At 35.8% G+C, this 22,878-nt stretch overlaps 1 protein-coding gene across 1 annotated transcript in view; it reads right to left on the minus strand.

Moving 5' to 3' along the window:
• The window catches only part of LOC123875350 (hemicentin-1-like), a 293,979-nt gene that overhangs the window by 253,816 nt on the left and 17,285 nt on the right, over positions 1 to 22,878 (minus strand). Inside the window, exon 2 of the mRNA XM_045921127.1 lies at positions 5,308 to 5,331. The gene's annotated coding sequence lies outside the window, so the exon portion shown is untranslated. The remainder of the gene's footprint in view (positions 1 to 5,307; positions 5,332 to 22,878) is intronic.

Raw genomic sequence — 22,878 nt, forward strand, 5'->3', positions numbered from 1 at the left:
TTTCGTGCTGCCTATTCTTCCACTTAACCCTTATTCAAAAACCCTTGTAAGAAAGTGTTCACTCGACCTCAAGCGCTTAAGGCTTCTACAAGTTCCCTTGTGGTCGTGAAGTTATAAGGGTTTTCTTTTTCCTCGACTTCGGAAGGGCCGATATCTTATCTTTCAATCGAAATATTAAAATTAGTTCATGAGTTACGAAGGGTCAGATAAACACAATCACATTAATAGTTACTAACTAAAATACAAATTTTGGTAAACAGTCGATTTACTCAAATCAAATTTAACCAATTAGTTCACAATTTTAATAATTTTTTTTTGCTTAAAGAAAAAATTGCTTTGCAAAATTATAACGTAATGCTGTACAAGTGTAAATAAAAAATTTATAACACCCCCCGACAAGTGAAGGTTACAGTAACTAGAAAAGAGCTGATAACTTGCAAACGGCTGAACCGATTTTCTTGGATTATAGCTAAGAACACTCTCGATCAAGCCACCTTTCAAACAAAAAAAACTAAATTAAAATCAGTTCATTCGTTTAGGAGCTACGATGCCACAGACAGAAACACAGATACACACGTCAAACTTATAACACCGCTCTTTTTGGGTCGGGGGTTAAAAACATCGCGCCTCTTTCTCTTGAGTAGAAAGGTCCGGAAATTGTTACCTATGAAATAGCATGTTCATAAATCAACTTGCGTAAATTGTAACATAATATTAAATCACAAATTACTGCTTCCATTTGTACGTAATTTGACAAAAATACAGGGAGGAAAATACGGAAACGTGAATAAAACCTCAGGTTTTCTAAATTAACGCCGTAAAAATTTGGCATAATTAAACCTGCGTTGACTAATTAATGTAATGAACGTAGAATCATGTCGTAATTATAACGAGGAGTCTATAGCACAAGCGCAAGCGATAAATAACTGGTTAAATTCGAACACGATAGGTTTCGTTCCAGCGTACATGATAATATGAAATTGTTATGAGTATACAGTCCTTGGTAATGTTTCCGTCAGCTAGAAGTAAAGAAGGGAAAAATAAATTAGTTTTATAAAACGTGGAACTAATAATAAATATGTAGATTATGTTCGTTCCCTTAAATAAAAATATAGTGTGTAAAGCTAGAGTATAAATTAATTCTATCGCATTAGCTGCTATTTACTTTAAAAGTTTAAAACATCGCAATAACAAATGGTGGCTAAAACAGCTGTTCTATTTGGCGGCCATTTTAAGTATGACTACCGTCCGAAAATATACCCAATTTTTTTAAACTATATACTTTTTAACTAGATATTTTTTAGCTTGCGCTTGACTGCAATCAACCAAATAGTAGTAGATGATGCCACCTAAGGTAAAGCGCGCCTGCTTAGAAGGTGCTTATTCACTCTTCTTTTGAAGGTGCCAACATGAAGTTATTTATTTTTTTATTTTTTTTATTTTTCATGTACCAAAATTGTAGTTACAAAGTTATAATAAATTAAGCTATGTACATAGAAAATGCTTATCTCTAAACAGAGATTTCTTCCAGCTTCCTGTTGCAGGTTGTGAGTAAGGTGCATTAATATGTGGAATAGGTCCTATTGTTAGCAACCCTGAAATGCATGTCATCGGAGTGTCAAAAAACGACTGACAGATAGAACGTGACGTCAGACGGGAACAGGAATAAACGAGAGCGAGTCGAATTCAACAAGGGGTTTGCCGGGAAGATGAATAATTATAATAATTATCAGTAGTAACTAAGTACCTAATTGTGTTAGTAGAGGCCTAATGTTAAGAGACTATACTTAGTAAAGTTTACTATGGAGTATCTGCATTTCACTGATCTTACCTAAGTCCTAACCGATTATTATCGAAACACGGCGAGCCGACGAGAGATGGACAATGGAGGGAATAAAGAAGACGGTCCTTTCTAACACTATGGTTATGCTTACGCCTAAAGAAATTATACTTTAAAAAGCCAGCCATTTAATCTCTTCAGCTCATGAATTAAGGTCGAAAGTACCAAGGGAAATATTTTGCCACAGCTTTCGAGATACGGCGACCTTGCAGGGGAAAATATGACGCTACACCTCCCGCGTTATCTGATTAAAATGCTGGCACAAAATAGGGTACATCCTATTTTGTGTTTTGAATTCCGAGGTCCGCGTCATCGTCAACCTATTACCTTAATTAGCTTCTGTTGTACACCCCTTTACAGCATTATTTAACAAAAACTGGCCAAGCACGAGTCAGGCCTCGCTCAGGGTCCCGTACATATCCTGAGACGCCTCTAACCTGACGTGGACGGCACCGCTGGGTTTTTAGTGGGTATGCTTTATGAATGCAGCATCAAATGCATTGCTAGTGAGCCCCACATACCTGCTTTTTACGCTCCGCCTCAGGAAAGTGGGAAAATCGTTTGTGGGAATGAGTGTAATATTTTATAATAAAATTCCACAATCAATTTTAGACTTGCCTTTACACAAGTTTAAAAAATCTATTAAAAGTATGCTCCTGGAAAAAGCTTATTATACAATCGAAGATTATGTAAATGACAAAAAAGCTTGGATTTGATTCGCTCCAGCAATATACGGCGCTGCAATTGCTTGTATACAGTATGGCATATTATTGTAAATTGTACATTTGAAAAGAGCAACCGCCGAGTTTCTTGCTGGTTCTTCTCGGTAGGAACAGCATTCCGAACCAGTGGTAGATTATTTTGACGATTCAAAAGCACTTGTAAAAGTTTAATTGAATAAAAATAATTTGAATTTGAATTTGAATTTGAATTTGAGCGGGATGCATAATTGCATTTTTACCAGCGGAAAAAAGGGTCCCGTACATAGAATAGAATAGATTAGAATATGTTTTATTGAAAGTAAACTTTTACAAGTGGTTTTGAAACGTCAAAATAATTTACCATAATTTACCACTGGTTCGGAATGCCGTTCCTACCGAGATGAACCAGCAAGAAACTCGGTGATTGCTCTTTTCAAGTGTTCAATTTACGATAATATTATGCCATACTATACTTTGACGACCACCTATTTCTTTATTTTTTTAAATAAAAAAGAATACTGATGCTCTATGAGTTCTAGACAAAGATAACCTACATGTTAGTATAGGAAGAAAAGTCCCGGCTCCTTTTTCAAAAAGCCAAAAAAATTGTTTTTGGTGCCCCTCTGAAAAATAATGTAATTGTTTTTCTAATTCAATATACAGTTTTGATTCAACGTTTTACACCAAATATCCAAATTTCAGGTTTGTCGTCGTTTACGAGACCCGTGACACGAGGACTGACAGACAGACAGACAGCACAGTAACATTAATAAGGCTCCGTGTACCCTTTGGGTACGGAACTGTAAAAACAGGGGTTTAATACCGCTTAATGGCTTTGACGCTCGCGCTTCCAAGAATCATTTTTCCGACAAAATAATATTTAAATCATTTTGAATTTTGTGGATACTGGTAAAATAGCAGGTAATGCGACGGGTCGTTTGAAGATAGGACAGACTTAGATAACATAGACTTTTATGTTAATGACTAGTTAGCTAAAATCTAGAATTCCTTAAAATCCCTTTTTGTTTTTAGTAATCTACTTTCTACTAATGAAGATTCTGAATACAAAGTTGTACGTAGATTATGCATTTGTATAGCAACTAAAAGATTCCTATGTACTTCAACCAAAAAATCCTGTGGTTTCGAAATCTTTGATTTCTGAGATAAAATTATTTCTCGTCAACGCCGCTTAGACGAATAGGCCGTAAAAATTACAGACAGATTTTCATTTATAGTATTAGAATGGAATATATTATGTACTTATAAGTACTTATAGTTAACTTTGTTAGTGTGGATGGAGCACTAATTCGTACCAAAATAAAATTATACTTCATTTTTATAATTTTACTGACCCATGTGTTTTAAGACCTATGTGTTCTAGAGCGGAGACCGCGTACCGGTAAGCGCAGTGTGGGACGGCCTCCAGCCCGTTGGACCGATGTCCTGAAGAAGGTGGCGGGAAGCGGGTGGATGAGGAAGGCGGAGGATCATGTTTGGTGGCGCGTTCCTGGAATGGCCTATGTCCAGCAGTGGATGCATACAAGCTGATGGAATGAAAAAAGCCTATAAATATATACTACCTACTATAGATTAATAATTTATTCATAAATCTGTAGTTTCTACTAGTGATCATCACACTAATATTATAAAGGCGAAAGTTTGTATGTGTGTGTGTGTGTGTGTGTGTGTGTGTGTGTGTGTGTGTGTGTGTGTGTGTGTGTGTGTGTGTGTGTATGTTTGTTACTCCTTCACGCAAAAACCACTGCACGGATTTGGCTGAAATTCGGAATGGAGATAGATAATATCCTGGATTAGCACATCGGCTACTTTTATCCCGGAAAATCAGAGTTCCCACGGGATTTCGAAAAACCTAAATCCACACGGATGAAGTCGCGTGCGTCAGTTAGTAATATACCTATTATTATTAATAATTAATTTACTCATAACTCTATAATTTCTAAACGTGTTCATTTCAGATATGTAGCAATCAACTAACATAAGCATTATAAATCAATATCATCATTTCACACATCCCACACCTATAATACTAATGACTTTATACAACGCAATTAAGACTAACCGTGACTAAATTTATTTACAGTAATTTTTATGACTGTCCATCTTAGTGTATTAATGTCTAATTTGAATGCAACATTTCTTTATTTACCACCTAAATTGGACCTACCATAACATAAAATTGCACCGTGACCAAATGTACCACCTATAAGCAAACAAAATATCGTATCTAATCAATTATTCACTCATCCAAATTGTCAAACTAAACTGTATATTGCAGCAATTTTTGTATCTCTCTGATTGGTCAAATAAGATCGATATTTGCTTGGATTAAGTTTCCTTGTATCAACATTTTTGTCAACTTTGTATAGATATTGTAACATTCATTTGATTTTCCAAGCGCTTGGCCGCGCGCTATCAATTGATTTGATTCATATCTCGATGTTGAGTTGATGGTTTTTTGATTAACTGTAAACAAAGCTTTATGGATAATAATTATTATAGTTAATAGCTTAATAGTTAAGTTATATAAACATGAATAAAACAATTGTGTAGCTCTATAATAAATATTTATAATTTTTAATTGCAATCATTAAGGGTTAAATCAATTGCTTAAATATAATTTTAAGTAGGTAATTAAATATTTAGTATAATAATGTATGTATCATACACTTTTCAATAGTCAATAATAAATCAATGTTATGAAAAGCTACCTATGTAGGGAGGAAGTGATATTTTATTAATACTTACATTATCTTCTCAGCTTTTTAAAATCTGTAACAAAAAGAAAATATATGAAAAATCTAAATCAAATATAAACGAAAAGACGATGACTAATTCTATATTTTCGAAGCTCGATTGTAGATTTTTCCTTTAAATAACAAACATAACAAAGGTTATTATATTGAGTTTTTGACTTCCCGTCACCCCATCGATACCACATACCTAATTGTTTTTGTTACGCACGCAATACATAAAAGACAAAAAAAGTAAGATAATAAAGAAAAAAAACTAAGAAAAATATATTTGGTACCAAAATTTAGCTTAAACAATAGTTACTTAAACTAAACAAAAGAAACACCATTAAGAAATTTAAGTACATAAAATAGGTATGAGATTTAATTAAATCAAAAACAGTAAGGAGATAAATAAACAAATTGATAAAATAATAAGTGATATTGTATTAGGAATAATGATAATGTTCAAGGGCCAAGAACACTTAGGTCAAAACCACGGATCAAAAAGATCTATTAAAAGAACTAATCTCCCGTGTTATCAGGCTATTGTGTTCCAGCCATTCTCCTCTACATTATCCTTGCCCCCTTCAGAAGGCTTAACTGTCCGAAGCACACCCACCTGATCTGTCTAACTCTCAAATCCCGAGTATAATCCTACATCAAAGGTCATATTAAAAGAACCACTACACCATAGACTAATCTGTCGTTATCTTCGAAATATAGGGCCCCTGTAGATGGAGAGGGTATTATATTTTGGTCCCTGAGGCCTTCCATTGAGTTTGAAGCATTTTGAGACGCTGAAAGCAGGGTCCATTATGTAAATTGCGCCGGTGATATTTTTAGGGTTCCGGTACCTTAAAACGGAGCCCTATTAATGTCCCTCTGCCGTCTGTTTGTCTGTCTGACTAGCTCGTATACGAAATGAATTACAGACCTAGACCCAGATGAGTTGAAATTTTGATGGCCTGAAACCAAATATTGAATTAGAAATTACCACCCATACATGAAAAAGGAGCCGGACTTAGTGAGTACACTTATATTTTTATTATTTTCTTAAAAATAAAGAAATGGGGTGCCATCATAGGTGTCTAGACCATTTTTGTGACGAGGAAAAAACTGAACTACTATCTCAAAAACTAAGGAATAAGAAATTTCATACTATGAATCATAGTATGAAACTACTAGCTGACACCCGCGACTTCGTCCGCGTGGATTTAGGTTTTTCGAAATCCCGTGGGAACTCTTTGATTGTCCGGGATGAAAAGTAGCCTATGTGCTAATCCAGGATATTATCTATCTCCATTCCGAATTTCAGCGAAATCCGTCTAGTGGTTTTGCGTGAAGGAGTAACAAATATATATACACACACACACACACATACACACAAACTTTTGCCTGCATAATATTAGTGTGATAGTGTGATGAATCATAATATACGGTTTTTAAACGACAAATATTGTACTGAAAACAACGGTTCATAAAGCAGTTTGCAAGTTGGAACCAAAACATAATTAGTCCACGTATCTTTAAAACAAGAATGAATAGGCATCGTCAAGGTATACGCATCCCATCTAAGACCACATCATCTTACCACACCACAACTACATCGGTCTGATGGAAACCGATTGTGATTAAACGTGTGCATATAATGAATAAAAAACCAGCTAAGTGCGAGTCAGACTCGCGCACTGAGGGTTCCGTACTCGGGTATTATTTCCAACATTTTGCACGATCAATCAAAAACTAATACATAAAAATAAATAAATCTGTTCTAGGATGTACAGGTAAAGCCCTTTTATATGATACCCCACTTGTTATACTTATCTTACTTTGAAAATTGAAACATATTAAATTTTTTTTAAATGATGTGACCACAAATTCGCGGTTTTCAGATTTATTCCTGTACTTGTGCTATAAGACCTACCTACCTACCAAATTTCATGATTCTAGGTCAACGGGAAGTACTCCATAGATTTCTTGACAGACAGACAGGCAGACAGACAGACAGACAGACAAATAGACAGACAGACAACAAAGTGATAATAATATAAGGGTTCCGTTTTTCCTTTTGAGGTACGGAACGCTAAAAAATAGCAAAAAAATATGTATGGAACCCAAAAAAGCGAGGTCCAACTCGCACTTGACCGGTTTTTTTTCTCCGCTGTATAAAATATTTCGTAACACGATATTTTAATAGAAAGCCTTCTTCCAGTCGATGCAAATTTCTTAATGGCCAATTCCTTAGCCCGCGTCTATCCATTCGGTTCACGGAGAATTTTCTCGAAGGTAATACAGTTAAAATAATCGGATTTAATGGCTGAAGTTTTGCGTGATAAAGATTTTTAATTTTTTATTATGAAATTCGTGTTCAAGATTAATGAATAAAGTTTTGAACTTTGTGAGATTTTGTTTTTTAATTTGATTTTGTCTGCTAGTTCAGCAAAATGGACTTTTGCGTGTAAAATTTGAATTTTGCGTGTAAAATTGCGTAATGTAAAGTATTAAATATTTTTTTCGTATATTATAGCTTTAGTGCCTTAATAGCGTCAGACAACGTCGTCAGAGTGGATTTATGTTTTGGAAAATCCCGTGGGAACTCTTTGATTTTCCGGGATAAAAAGTAGCCTATGTCATTCTCCAGTACTTTTACTATATATCCATGCAAAAAAATCATCATCATCAAGCAATCATCAATCCTTTGCGAAGTTATAGAAGGAAAAATCAACAAACCAGTTTCGCATGTGCATCTATACTTTTAATGTATTAACATTGTTGCTCAAGTATTTATTTATCCTTAGTTTTTTTTTATGGCGCCATTTTTGCTGGGCTTTTAAAAGCTGAATTCCCAATAATCCCGCCTAAGCCTTCAGTGGGTGCTAACTAGGGTTACCAGGTCTCAAATTTCCTCGGAATATTCCTGTATCCGATAAAATCATGTCACTTTTATACGTGAGTTGCCTTTTCTAAGAGCTAAAAATCTCCAGACACAATATGAATGAAATCAACTGATTCTGCTGTAGTTTTTCAAAAATCATAATTATCAGTAGGTACGACATTAAAAACAGACATAGAATGAGTCTTCTTTAATTAATATACCTAGGTGAATATAATACGTGACTTTCTTTATTCCACGATAACTTCTAAATGTCTGAACAGATTTGGATGAACAGGATATCGTTTGAATCCTTACACGTCTATTTGCAAATGTGAACATTTTTACTTTTTTTACTTTTAAGTAGTTTTTGGCGGAGCAGTCGCTTTTTTTTTTATTTACCGTCCAAATAAAAAATAAAAAAATAATACTTGACAATCTGGCTCCAGCTTAAACCACGTGGGTTTATCATACTAGAGGTCTATCTTGAACTATGCCTACGTAATAATAATTGTAATTATAATTATTGCAATAACGACTTTTACCTCTGTTTAGTGCCATAGAAATATTGTCACCGTACTCTACCACCAGAATCCCATGTCGTGACATGTGGAGAAATAAATTCTGATCCAAAATATCTCCGAGACTGTGACTCTATCTATAAATATTTTGACGGCAAATCGATGCTTTAAGAGATTTGTCCAATAAAACATACTTACTTATTTCTAAAGCGTCATTTGACCTCAAAGCATGACAATAGGCACTCGCGTGAAGGTGAAAGTGTATAGGTGAGGTATTTAACACAATATCTTAAGATTTGTGTACATTTAAATTCTTCTTTTTTTTACTAACTGATGCCCGCGACTTTTTTGATTTTCCGGGATAAAAAGTAGTCTATGTGCTTTTATCCCGGAAAATTAAAGAGTTCCCACGGGATTTTTAAAAACCTACATCCACGCGAACGAAGTCGCGGGCATCAGCTAGTCAATAATAATTATCAGTTTCATAGAACGCGAATTTTGATCGAAATAGTCCTTTTCCATGTATTAATTTAGCTTCAGTCCACTCCGTCTGTATGCGTCAGCTTTTAGCCCCTTAGTCCAGAAAATGGTACAGTTTATGTCGAGGGTTGCTGAAATTTTTATTTACCACTAAAGGTTAACCCTTTTTCATGGTCTCGTAAACTATGAAATGAGTAATAGTTTGCGCAAAAAGTGAAATAAAAATAAACAACTACTAAGGGATGCTTGACTAATGGTCGGTCCGCTTAGAGGAGTTTATTTACGTCTCTCGGATACTTAGGCTCACTCTGTAAAGATGTTTAAATAAATAGCGACTCTGTTACCACGCAATGAAGTTCAATTTAGCTCGCACTAAATTACCTACGGTCTAAAATTCAACTGAAGCGGACGCTTCTGTTTCTATTGCGTAATTTCTTATCTGTTAACTCTCTCTCTCTCTGATTATAAAAGAGAGATAGAGCCGGGAGAACCCGAAAGGCCGCGCTGCCAACGTAGGTATCCTTGGTTTCAATCGGTTATCGGAACAGTCTTCGTTGATGTCCCACTTACTTTATATAACTGTTTTGAGTACATTAATAAGGAAGTGAAACTTAATTGGTGTTAGGAGTTAGGAGAGGGCACACAGTTAATAAAATAACTGGTAGTCATTACAGGTATAGAAGATTCGCTCCGCAGAGCATTTAAACAAATAGCGACTCTTGTTACCAATAAAGTCCAATTTAGATCGCACATTCTAAAATTTAACAAAGGTTTCTCTTTCTATGGCGACAATTCTTATTTCTTAACTCTCTCTCTCTTATGAGATAAGACTTACCTTATAAAAGACAGAGAGAGCTAGGAGCCATCAAAGGGGTGGGTATATTTCTTGGGTCACATGAGCCCTCAGCCCGGCTTGGTAATAGTTTGCTCAAAAAGTGAAATAAAAATAAACAACCACTAAGGGATGTCTGACTAATGGTCGGTCCGCTTAGAGGAATTTATTTGCGAGTCCCTTGGTAAATTATCCGGAGAGAGTTGGTTTCAATTAAAACATTCTTTACGTTGACATTCCACTTATTTTATTATTAATGAGTACGGTTATTAAGGAAGTGAAACTTCTTAATTCGTATTAAGACTCGATAATCATTATAGCTACAGAATACTTACTCCAAAACGTTTAAAATATAACTTGTTCAGACACAATAAAGTGCAATTCAGATCGCACAGCGTTACGATCTAAAATTTAACAAACGCCTCTCTTTCTAAGAGTACATGTGTACTCTTATTTCTTATTCTTTTTTTTAATGATGAAATAATAATTAATTCACAAATACTAAAATGCTTAAATACAAAAATTATAAAACGAAAATGTCATCCAAATCACTGTAACGAGGCAGGGTGCCCAGAACGCTGTCTGCGTTACCTCGTTGAATGGCCAGACTAATATGCTGACCAAGGTAACTGCTAGACCTCTGGTCACCCGTGATATTTCTTATTCTTATTTCTCTCTTCCACTCTATGACATCAAAGTTACGCAGGAGCCGTCGTAGGGTCGCTGTGAATGTTCGGTGATTGTTTGCGCAAAAATTGAAATAAAAATAAATAGGACTAAGAAATGTCTGAGTAATGACCGGCCCTTAGACAGTTTATTTGTGAATCCCTCGGCAAATTATCCTGGGGCTGGCTGGCTTCAATTAGAACATTCCTTGTTGATATCCCACTTACTTTGTACTGTTTCTATGACGCATATTATTATGGCAGTGAAACTTCTTAATTTTCACTGAGAATAAGTAACAAATACTCTGATGTTTATTATAATTAACTAGAGGATGCCCGCAACTTCGTCCGCGTGGATTTAGGTTTTAAAGATCCCGTAGGAACTGTTGGATTTTCCGGGATAAAATGCCTACGTCAATTACAGGGACGCAAGCTACCTCACAAATCAGTTAAGGACATAGGATACTTTTTATTCCGGAAAAGCAAAGAGTTCCCACGGGATTTTTGAAAAACCTAAATCCACGTGCACGGAGTCGCGGGCATCATCTAGTTCTTATTAAAGTTCTCAAAGGTGTGTGAAGTCTGCCAATCCGCAATTGGCCAGTGTGGTGGACTGTGGCTAAACCTTTCTTATTCTCAGAAGAGACCCGTGCTCAGTAGTGAGCTGACGGTCGATGATCACAATAAAACCAATAACATCAAAGCAAAGTATAAGATTATATCACTAATAGCTACTCCTCTTTATAAGCCGCTTACGCTCCAAGATAACAATTTCCGTTGAAGCCTCACCATCCACTATCCCCTTTGAATGTGCTCCCCTTTCGCCTCAAAGGCTGCAGTGTCTTATAAGGCGTAAACTATCAATGGCGTTCTCGTATCCTGGATGGTATATTGTACAAGAAAGGAGCGTTAACGAGCTATTAACGCATGCTTGTTCTATGACACTATCTGAAAAGGTACGCTTAATGAACTTTTGCTGGCAATTTTGTTCACGCGTTTTTTTAGTTCCTTTTAGGGACGTTTCACATAAGCTCCTTTCCGTCATTTTTTAACCCCAAAAAGAGGGGTGTTATAAGTTTGACGTGTGTATCTGTGTATCTGTCTGTGGTATCGTAGCTCCTAAACTAATGAACCGATTTTAATTTAGTTTTTTTTGTTTGAAAGGTGGCTCGATCGAGAATGTTTTTATCCAAGAAAATCGGTTCAGCCGTTTGAAAGTTATTAGCTCTTTACTAATTATATTACTGTAACCTTCACTTGTCGGGGGTGTTATAAGTTTTTAATTTACACTTGTATTCACGTGTTTTTATGCTCCTCTTAAGAACATTTCAAATAAACTCGAGTTTTATGTTCAATTTTGCTGCTTTGTTTACCGAAGCAAATTTTCGAATTAACAGTAATTTTCACGGTTCGTTTACGAATAGCTAAATATTGGATCAGTATGATGAATTCAATATCAGAACACGTATGAATTTTAGCTTGTTTTGCACTGTTTATTCTCTATATCTAATGCCTTATTAATTAATTATTTATAAAAATCTATGACAATTAATTTAGATAAATCAAGTTAATCTGAAAATAATATAATTTAAAAAAATGCAATTTGTGTTTTTGTTTATAACTATTTGCTTTGGTTAAGTAAAAACAACTAGATCAATTTTTTGAAAAAGTACAATAAAATTCAATGCGAAATTCACAAAAAATGAATGATGTTAGAAAACCATGACTTTTTACTTGCCGTCTCCATAAAATCGATTTTCCTTTAACTTCAATACACCTTTTTAGATAGGCTTTCAAATCAAAAGAGCTTGTAAAACCCTATTTGAAGAAGAGTATTTCGAATTTGAATGTGAATGAACCGTGATCGAGCCAATAAAGTACATAAACCATTACCGTGGAGCGAATTAATATTGAATGACTCGAGATTCATGACACACTAGACCGTGGTATAAGTTACAAGCGAAAGTTACTATCTCTGGAAATTGTTAAACTTTTCTTTGAAAATTACGTTGAAAGTTCCTCTCAAAGGTCAAAATCATGAATGTGATTCGGCGCAAATTTTTATTGTAGATCTGTTAACTCAATTTCAATTTGTCATTCTTACTAATCCATACTAATATTATAAATGCGAAAGTGCGTCTGTCTGTCTGTCACCTTTTCACGGCCCAACAGTTTAACCGATTCTGACGAAATTTGGTACAGGGTGAGCTTATATCCCGGGAACGGACATAGGCTACCTTTATCCCAGAAAATCAAAGAGTTCCCACGGGATTCCTAAAAACCCATCCGCTTAACCGATTTGTATGTTTGGTACCGAGGTAGCTTGCATCCCATGTAATTGACACAGACATTTTATCCCAGAAAATCAAACAGTTCCCACGGGATCTTTAAAAACCTAAATCCACGCGGACGAAGTCGCGGGCATCCTCTAGTTTACTAATACATCGAAACTATTTATATACTGACATATTATTAACTACAAGCTGATGCCCACGGATTCGACCGCGTGGATTTAGATTTTTAAAAATCCCGTGAGAACTCCTTGATTTTCCGGGGTTGAAAGTAGCCCATGTCAATTTCCAGGCCTATATCTAGGTATGTAAAAAAACATGTTAATCCGTAGACCCGTTGTGGCGTGATTGAAGGACAAACCAATAAACAAATAAATCCTCGCATTTATTTCGTTTTAAGTAGTGATTTTTTTAATAATTGAAAACAGTTTTAAACCTATCACTTGCACCACTACAACTAATATGCCGCTTTGAGTGAAAATTTTACGGAAAATGATAAATATGGGTTCTGACGGCATCAGAATTTTGATGGGGCCCCTTTTGTACCGTATCTTGTTTCAAAGTGGGCTTATCCTCCTCGTGTTATAGTGGAGGGTGTGTGTCAAGGAGCTTTAGGGACTGTTTACACAGAACCGACGTGGCTGCGACTGTCATTCCTTCGAAATTGGCGACGGATGTTTCGGATACTTTCAATTGTCCGAATGAGTCGAAATTTTGCAGCCCAATGAGGCTTGGATGGCAACAGATGGTCGGGTAACTCCCTATAATCCGCTGAAGCAGACAAATCTGTATAGCGCAACATACTGTATGCACCACCCGCCCGCCCACAGCTAAACATGCAGGAAAAGCCAGTCACCAAGCAACATCAAACCGACCGAAAATCCACACCTTGGCACACACCTCTAATTTTTCGAGTTATGTGCGAAAACTTGTTTAACTGAAGGTTAAACATGGTGAAGAAACCAACATGTATGGGCGTTCTCCATAATGGTCTCAAAAATGTGTGTAGTCCGCCCATCCGCAATTAGTCAGCCTCGTAGACTATGGTCAACCCCTTCTCATTTTGAGAACCAACCCGTGCTCAGTAGTGAGCCAGCAATGATCATGATCATGGTATGTCACAACCTAGCCACGTCTCTACACTGCACGGTTAATGTGAACACTCCTTTAGCTGTGGACGTAGGAATTTATGAGGCTGTCCCTCTTATTTACTATACAATATATAACAGGCATTGTGTGTAAATAGCTATGGCGTTATATGGGCCTTTCTGGATGAAATAGTTTCAGTGTTAAATAGATAGTCAGTTGAGCCTACGTAATATTGTATCCGATAAATGCAAAGTGAACCATTAACAAAACAAATTAAAGATAGAACTCTTACGAGGATTTTGCTATAAAACCTAGCATATAAAGATGCCAAGGCGGCCTTAGAATACATAATATTGTATCTTATAAATATAAAGTGAACCATTTACAAAACAGATTAAAGATAGAACTCTTATGAGGATTTTGCTATAAAAGCTAGCATATGATGCAAAGGCGGCTTTAGAATACATATTCGTTTTAAAGGGTTCCGTATTCGATGAGTGCTAATGGTACCCTAGTACCACAGTTTTACGATATAGTATATCGTAAATCTATGCTAGCACTAAGCCCCCGCTGTCCGTGCGTCATTCTATCTCTCTGTCTGTAATAGGTAGGGAGTTGAAATTTTTACAGAGTATGTATTTCTATGGCCCCTATAACAACAAATAATTCAAAATTCAAAATAACCTGCATGCATATTAAAAACTAATACTTACATACTATAAAGAGGTAAAGTTTGTAAGTTTATCTGTAGGAAGTAATATCTGTAACTACTAGACCGATTTTCAAAATTACTTCACAAGTAGAAAGCTACATTATTCATGAGTGGCATATAGGCTATATTTTATTTTCAAAAAAATAACGACCCCTACGAAAATTGTAATAAGCTCCAGTGCGAAGTCGGGGCGGATCGCAAGTTAAAAATAAAATAAAAGTACGTAATCACTAATCTTTTAGGATGGTACGGAACCCATTGTGTGCGAGTCCAATTCGTACTTGACCGGGTAACTGCTTTCTTTTGCGACACAGATCACCTTATTTAAGAGCAAAGGCTAATTTTTCTCCCCAAAAAAAGTAGTTCCTCCGAGGAATTTACTAAGCCAAGCGGATAAATTCAGGGGCAAAAGCTAGTACCATAGCAAATTATCGTAAGACTCTAACCAGTTTATATCTTCACACTCTTGCATACATAATAGAGTTTTGATTATGCGACTCACGAGCAGTTAATAATAAAATTGTTTCCCCAAAGTTCTGCTCACTTTAAAAGCGCGAATTTATGGTGAAAATTACCCATAATTTAACATTAATAAATTTTAATTAGCCGCATTATCAACCTGGGAAACATTGGGCTGAAATATTGAAGCCTGTAAGCTCTTTCAGCTGCAAATTAATATACAATAAAAACTCCCAACTTGTGACGCCCACGCCCACGTGAACGTGAGTGTGGTACAAGGCGCTAGCGATGACATCTGATACAAGTGTGAATTAAAAATTTATAACACCCCCGACAAGTGAAGGTTTCAGTAACTAGAAAAGAGCTGATAACTTTCAAACGGCTGAACTGATTTTCTTGGATTATAACTAAGAACACTGTCGATCAAGCCACCTTTCAAACAAAAAAACTAAATTAAAATCGGTTCATTAGTTTAGGAGCTACGATGCCACAGACTAATACACAGATACACACGTCAAATTAATAAGTCTTATAACACCTCTCTTTTTGGGTCGGGGGTTAATAAATAAAAAGTTAGATACTTAGATAAAAACTTTATTGCACACAAAACATGGAATATTCAAGATAAAATGAAGAAACAAAAAACTAAAAACAATTGTATGCAAACGCGGCCTAATTGCTCAGAGCAATCTCCACCAGGCAACCTTTGATGCAAGGAGAAACTAGGTATGTTGAAATGGTACATAGGCCTTCCCAAGAGCGCGCTTCCACATACGATCCTCTACCTTCCTCATCCACCAACTTCTCGCTATCTTCTTCAGTCCAGCGGGTTGGAGGTCGTCCCACACTGCGCTTGCTGATACGCGGTTTCCACTCCAGAACACCTCTGCCCCAGCGGTAATCAGCTCTGCGGCAGATGTGGCCTGCTCCTTGCCACTTCGGCTGGCTAATTCGCTGAGTTATGTCGGTTACTCTGGTTCTTCTACGTATTTCTTCGTTACGAAGTCCCTCAGAGAGATCCCCAACATAGCCCGCTCCATACCACGCTAAGCGACTTTGAACTCATCAAGTAGTTTAATAAAATCGCCAGTTTCTCTTCACGTAAACCACAATAAAAACGTTTCTAAAGCGTTTCCCGAACGCACCGTGATACGAATATCAAATAAAGCGCGAATTAAATTAAGCCGACGCCGAAGCAAACATATTTGCGTTTTATCGGTTTTTAATTACACACCTTTATTGCTGTAGGTTTTCCATTTTGGGAAATGGGGTAAATATGTGATGTAATGTACGACAATACAAATGCTTGGTATATACATCGACCGCTTAATAATTGTGCCAGACCATTTTTTTTCGCATAACAAATAGTACGCCAAGTGATTAACACCGGAATTCATAGTTAACGTAGCGGCTTCTTAAGAGGACGATTCAGACGACATATCACACTAATATTATAAAGGCGAAAGTTTGTGTGTATGTGTGTATGTTTGTCACTCCTTCACGCAAAAACCACAGGATGGATTTGGCTAAAATTCGGAACGGAGATAGGTAATATCCTGGATTAGCACATAGACCACTTTTATCACAGAAAATCGAAGAGTTCCCACGGGATTTCGAAAAACCTTAATCCACGCGGACGAAGTCGCGGGCGTCAGCTAGTCCTTAATGAATTGCATAAAGGTTGAATATGACACCATGTTGTCTGAATCGTCCTCTAAAGAAGCCCCTATCTTGACTACTCTCTCTCTCCCTCTCTCTCTCTCTCTCTCTCTCTCTCTCTCTCTATCTCTCTCTCTCTTCATAATATAAACAAAGTTGGAAAATAGACGGCCCTTACTATCACTCTACTTTTCAAAATACGGTCGTTACCGCGTCGGAACGTGCTAATACCTACTCTCTTATTTCAAAAGCTACAAAGCCTCGTATGTAATACGCGACTACGCCACTCCGTAAAGGGGATGACACAAAACTAAGCCCCATCTAAGCTCCGGCAAAGCGCCGTTACCTTTTAATCACGCCCTTCGCCTAATTAATAGAGGTCCAGAACGCACGACCGACAGATTCAAATGCTAATCGCTTTAGTTTAGCCATGATTTCAATTAAGATGGTGCGTTTAATGGGGGTTTATGCTCCTAATAATGGGACTATTTAGTTTATGTGGACCATAATAATGCAAAGTTTGTGGTTGTACCTAAAGGTGATAAAGGAAAACTACACAGTTTAAGAGAGCGCTACCATAACTTGCCAGAACATACATTTCTTTTACAAAATTTAAAGCTGAATTAAAAAAGCACTGTCAAACACAATATATAGATAAGTTTGTTAATGGACTTCGTCTGTATTGGTGTTAGCTGGTGGGCGTGCTCTGCCTTTTTGGAGTGTTCTTTTTGTTAAAACTGACTGAAAAGCGCGATAAGGGGGTGCCGTGCGTATGTCGGCACTCGGCGGGCGCCGGCACAGACGGGGTCCATACTTGCATAGTTTAACTAACTTGTTACAAATAACTACAATATTGACACTGGCTAATCTTTGTAAAGCCAGATGACAGAGAAAAAAAAGTTTGTTAACTAAAATATAACGCGTTTTGAATTATTATTATTGTATAAAGTCACCGTACCTTTAAAGATTATGTTTTCTTCTATATTTATATCTAGCATCGTTCTCGTGTAAGTGAACTATTGTTCTTTTTGAGAAAATAAACTCTTTAAACCTAAAAATACAAACACATACCTACTAGTAGATGCTAGATTGGCTGTCAAATTGTCAAGCTTTTGTGGTTTTATATAATACATTGGACATAAATAAACTCATAGATCAAATCAAATAAGTGCAAAACTTTCCAGTGTTATTCCTTTCACTCTATGGCCACCTACATTTTACATACAGAAGCTGGATAATTTACTCACTCCTATTGAAAATCGGATAAGGTCTAAAACGGCTTGCACTTAATATGATTTGTATTTGTGTAACAAATATCCACTGAATATGGTTTTGAATATAGACCAAGAACTGGTGAACTATTTGCTTAAAGTATAATATTCCACTAGGTGGACAGACAACATCAAATAGTCGCAAGGAGTCAATGGATTCAGTGAGGAAATCCCTGCAAGAGATCCATGTCATGACATAAGACCTAGGATACAAGCTATTACTTTTGGTCAAACCGTGAAAGAAACAGACCGACACATAAACAGACACACTTTTACAGTTGTAATATTAGTTAGTACCTACGGATTGATATAGGATAAAACTGTTACAAGTGTAAATTAAAAATTTATAACACCCCCGACAAGTGAAGGTTACAGTAACTAGAAAAGAGCTGATAACTTTCAAACGCCTGAACCGATTTTCTTGGATTATAGCTAAGAACACTCTCGATCAACGGTGACTACCTTTCAAACAAAAAAAAACTAAATTAAAATCGGTTCATTAGTTTAGGAGCTACGATGCCACAGACAGATACACAGATACACACGTCAAACTTATATATAACCCCTCTTTTTGGGTCGGGGGTTAAAAATAGCCCTTAACTAAAGTACATTATTCACATGATTCTGATATAATATTTACCAAGTGCTACGTAATACTTATAATATAATCCATAAATGATATCTTACTCGCCATTTTAGCTCCACTGTCATGTCGATAATACGGTTCACCTTTAAATTAAGGGCTAAAACCTACTTTTTAACCGACTTCCAAAAAAGGAGGAGGTTCTCAATTCGTCGGAATCTTACTATGGGGTAAAGCGGCAGATATTGGAAAAATTTTCGTATTACAAAAAAGGGCAATACGCGCAATCTATAATTTAAAACCGCGCAATTCCCTACGAGAGAAATTTAAGAAAATAGGTATTCTTACAGTAGCTTCTCAATATATTTACGCTAATATAATTTTTGTACGACAAAACATTCATAGTTACAAAAAAATCGGTGATTTCCACGACCGGCAAACTAGAAACCGTAATAGGCTCGCATATCCTACGCTCCGCCTCAGGAAAGTGGGAAAGTCATTTGTGGGAATGAGTGTAATATTTTATAATAAAATTCCACAATCAATTTTAGACTTGCCTTTACACATGTTTAAAAAATCTATTAAAAGTATGCTCCTGAAAAAAGCTTATTATACAATCGAAGATTATGTAAATGACAAAAAAGCTTGGATTTGATTCGCTCCAGCAATACACGGCGCTGCAATTGCTTGTATAAAGTATGGCATATTATTGTAAATTGTACATTTGAAAAGAGCAACCGCCGAGTTTCTTGCTGGTTCTTCTCGGTAGGAACAGCATTCCGAACCAGTGGTAGATTATTTTGACGATTCAAAAGCACTTGTAAAAGTTTAATTGAATAAAAATAATTTGAATTTGAATTTGAATTTTTTTTAACATGACAATTGATACATAGACCTAAAATGGCGAGAGTTTACAATGTATGCACTATACATATGTACCTATTGAAATCATTATAAAATGCTTAGAATAAATTGATCGCTTGCTCTTGACCTATAATATTCAACTCTAATGCAAGGCCTTTTGACATTCGACGTAATGATGTGGGGGCGGAAATCGAGAGTGAAATAATGAGAGAGAGGGAATTCTTTTTTTTTTTGAAGTGATTCTTATGTTGTTGATTGATTACGAATGTTGTTCGTATTGTCGCAAATACATTGAGCCTCTCTAAAACTCGTGATCATTATGTAAATGTCGCAAAAAAAAAAAAAAAATCCATCCACATCTCCTCAGCATGCTCCGGTGTCGCAGTGAAATGTAGGCTGAGTATGTTTTGAAGATTTGTGTGGTTTGTGTGTTGTGTGGCTTATTACTTGCTTTTCCTGTATAATTAGTAGTGGGAGGGTAGGTGGAGCATATCGCATGTAGCATGTTGTACCTACTATACATCAACGTTTTTACATATGAACCAAGTGAAAAAGTTAAATGCTACATACATTGTAGAATGGTGAAATAAGAAAAAGTTTCACGTTTCGATGCAGAATAGAAACTAAGATGCAACCCAATATTATAGAATGAAATAAAACATGACATTCATTGAACAGTTAAACATTTTAGTAAATGATTTTCGAGACCTGCCTTAGCACCTAAAAATGCCCAAAAGAAAAAAACCTGATTAATCAATTCGAAGCTTGGGCAATATAAAATGCTTATCTGATACAGTTTTTTTAACCCACGACCCAAAAAGAAGGGTGTTATAAGTTTGACGTGTGTATCTGTGTATCTGTCAGTGGCATCGTAGCTTCTAAGCGAATGAACCGATTTTAATTTAGTTGTTTTTGTTTGAAAGGTGGCTTGGTCGAGAGTATTCTTAGCTATAATCGAAGAAAATCGGTTCAGCCGTTTGAAAGTTATTAGTAGTTTTCTTATAGAGGTTTCTGTTTCGGGGGTTTTTAAATTTAGAGTTATCAGTAAAAAAGTTAAGCATAAAATATTATACCTAACTTCTATTTTCATTACCGTACATAATCCGATTGTTATTAGTTTCCGATATACCGGTCTACGCAATTTTAATCGGATATAAAAACAATAAACTGTACGCTTGTGACAACAGATCCTAAATGGAAACGATAAAATCCGAATTGATTTTATGCCTAAATCCAGCAATGAAAAAATATCATAGGTATGTTAAACAATTAGGATGATTTCCACGCAATAAATTGAATCGAAACATGTTTTATTACTGTAATTAAATTATTAATTCTAACAAAAGTAATTCGTTGAAAAGCGTCTGGGTACAAATTTTTAATTACAAGTGTAAATTAAAAATTTATAACACCCCCGACGATCCAAAGTATCTGAGTTTTCCAAAACATCATTTTCAAATAAATAATTATGCATTTAGGCAACGTCCATCTTGACAGCTTGACATTTGTGTATTGACATAATATTATGAACCTAACGGTTATCTAACCTTTTTTCTACAAGAAAACTAGAAAAGAGCTGATAACTCTTAAACGGCTGAACCAATTTTTTTAGATTATAGCTAAGAACACTCTCGATCAAGCCACCTTTCAAACAAAAAAAACTAAATTGAAATCGGTTCATTCGTTTAGGCGCTACGATGCCACAGACAGATACACAGATACACAGATACACAGATACACAGATACACACGTCAAACTTATAACACCCCTCTTTTTGGGTCGGGGGTTAAAAATTAACAAATTTTACTGTTCAATAAAAATGCTTATAATTTTTCACTGGGCAACCCTACACTTTATGTACTTAGTAGAAAAAATAATACTACCTACTAACCTTTTAAGTCTTAAGCATATACCTAATATAATGCGCTGCGAAGCATAACTATAATTTTCAAAAATATTGCCAATATAACTTGTTAGATTAAAGTTACATATATTTATTTCAAAATAAAGTCATGAAGTCATAATAAATCTTTAAATATGTATAAAATTTTATCCATTTTCTTAAAGAACTTATAAAACTTGACTTTTTTTGGATACAAAATATAAGTCAAAGGTAATAAAATGAAGAATATGATACACAAACACATGCTTTTTAAGTTGTCCACCACAAAAATTTTCAATAAAAAAAAATATTTTTAATAATATTTTTTTTTGTATTTTCAATCTCCTTTCAGAATAACAAAAGAAAAATAGAAAGTAATACGGATCGAATAAAACCAAGACAAATACCAAGAGAAAGACAAGAAATCTTCATTTCGCGGAGATCGAAAATAAAATGCAAACAGCAGAATTACCCTATCCATGCAAATATTGACGAATGGCCCTACATAAGGTTGGGACTTAACCTTTTTTTGTTTACTTTATGGCCCAAGATCCCAGTGTCACCAGACGTTACTTATTTTCTGAGAAACGAAATGTTTGTGATAATGTAGTGTTAGTGCGTACTTTTAACGTACGCATAGTTGGTAGCTTGTGTTGAAGACCAATTTAAACATAACTAGCCATTGCCCGCGACTTCGCCCGCGTGGATTTAGGTTTTTCGAAATCCCGTGGGAACTCTTTGATTTTTCGGGATAAAATGTAGCCTATGTGCTAATCCAGGATATTATCTATCTCCATTCCAAAATTCATCATCATATTCAGCCAAACACACAAACTGTTGCCTTTATAATATTAGTGTGATATTAATTGGTTAAGGTTAGTCAAAAAATTACTCACTTTTCTAAAAGTCTGAGTGACGATTTTTAGGTATATTTCCATAATACATAAATATAACCACTCAAATAAGTAAGATTATATTTCATCATCATGGCAGTCATCATGATCAAGCCATTGCCGGCTCACTACTGAGCACGGGTCTCCTCACAGAATGAGACAGTCTGGCAGTATTGAATATTCATTATTTATTACTAGAGGATGCCCGCGACTTCATCCGCGTGGCTTTCGGTTTTTAAAGATCCCATGGGAACTATTTGATTTTCCGGGATAAAAAGTTGCCTATGTCAATTGCAGGGACGTAAGCTACCTCGGTTCCAAATATTCAAATTGGTTAAGCGGATGGGAATTCAGGAATCCCGTGGGAACTCTTTGATTTGCCGGGAAAAAGTAGCCTGTGTCCATTCCCGGGATAAAAGCTAACTCTGTAGCTTTCGTCAAAATGTTAAACTGTTCAGCCGTGAAAAGGTAGCAGACAGACGGACGGACAGACAGACAGATACACTTTCGC

Source organism: Maniola jurtina, chromosome 19, assembly GCF_905333055.1.
Source record: "Maniola jurtina chromosome 19, ilManJurt1.1, whole genome shotgun sequence".
In the NCBI taxonomy this organism is placed as follows: Eukaryota; Metazoa; Arthropoda; class Insecta; order Lepidoptera; family Nymphalidae; genus Maniola; species Maniola jurtina.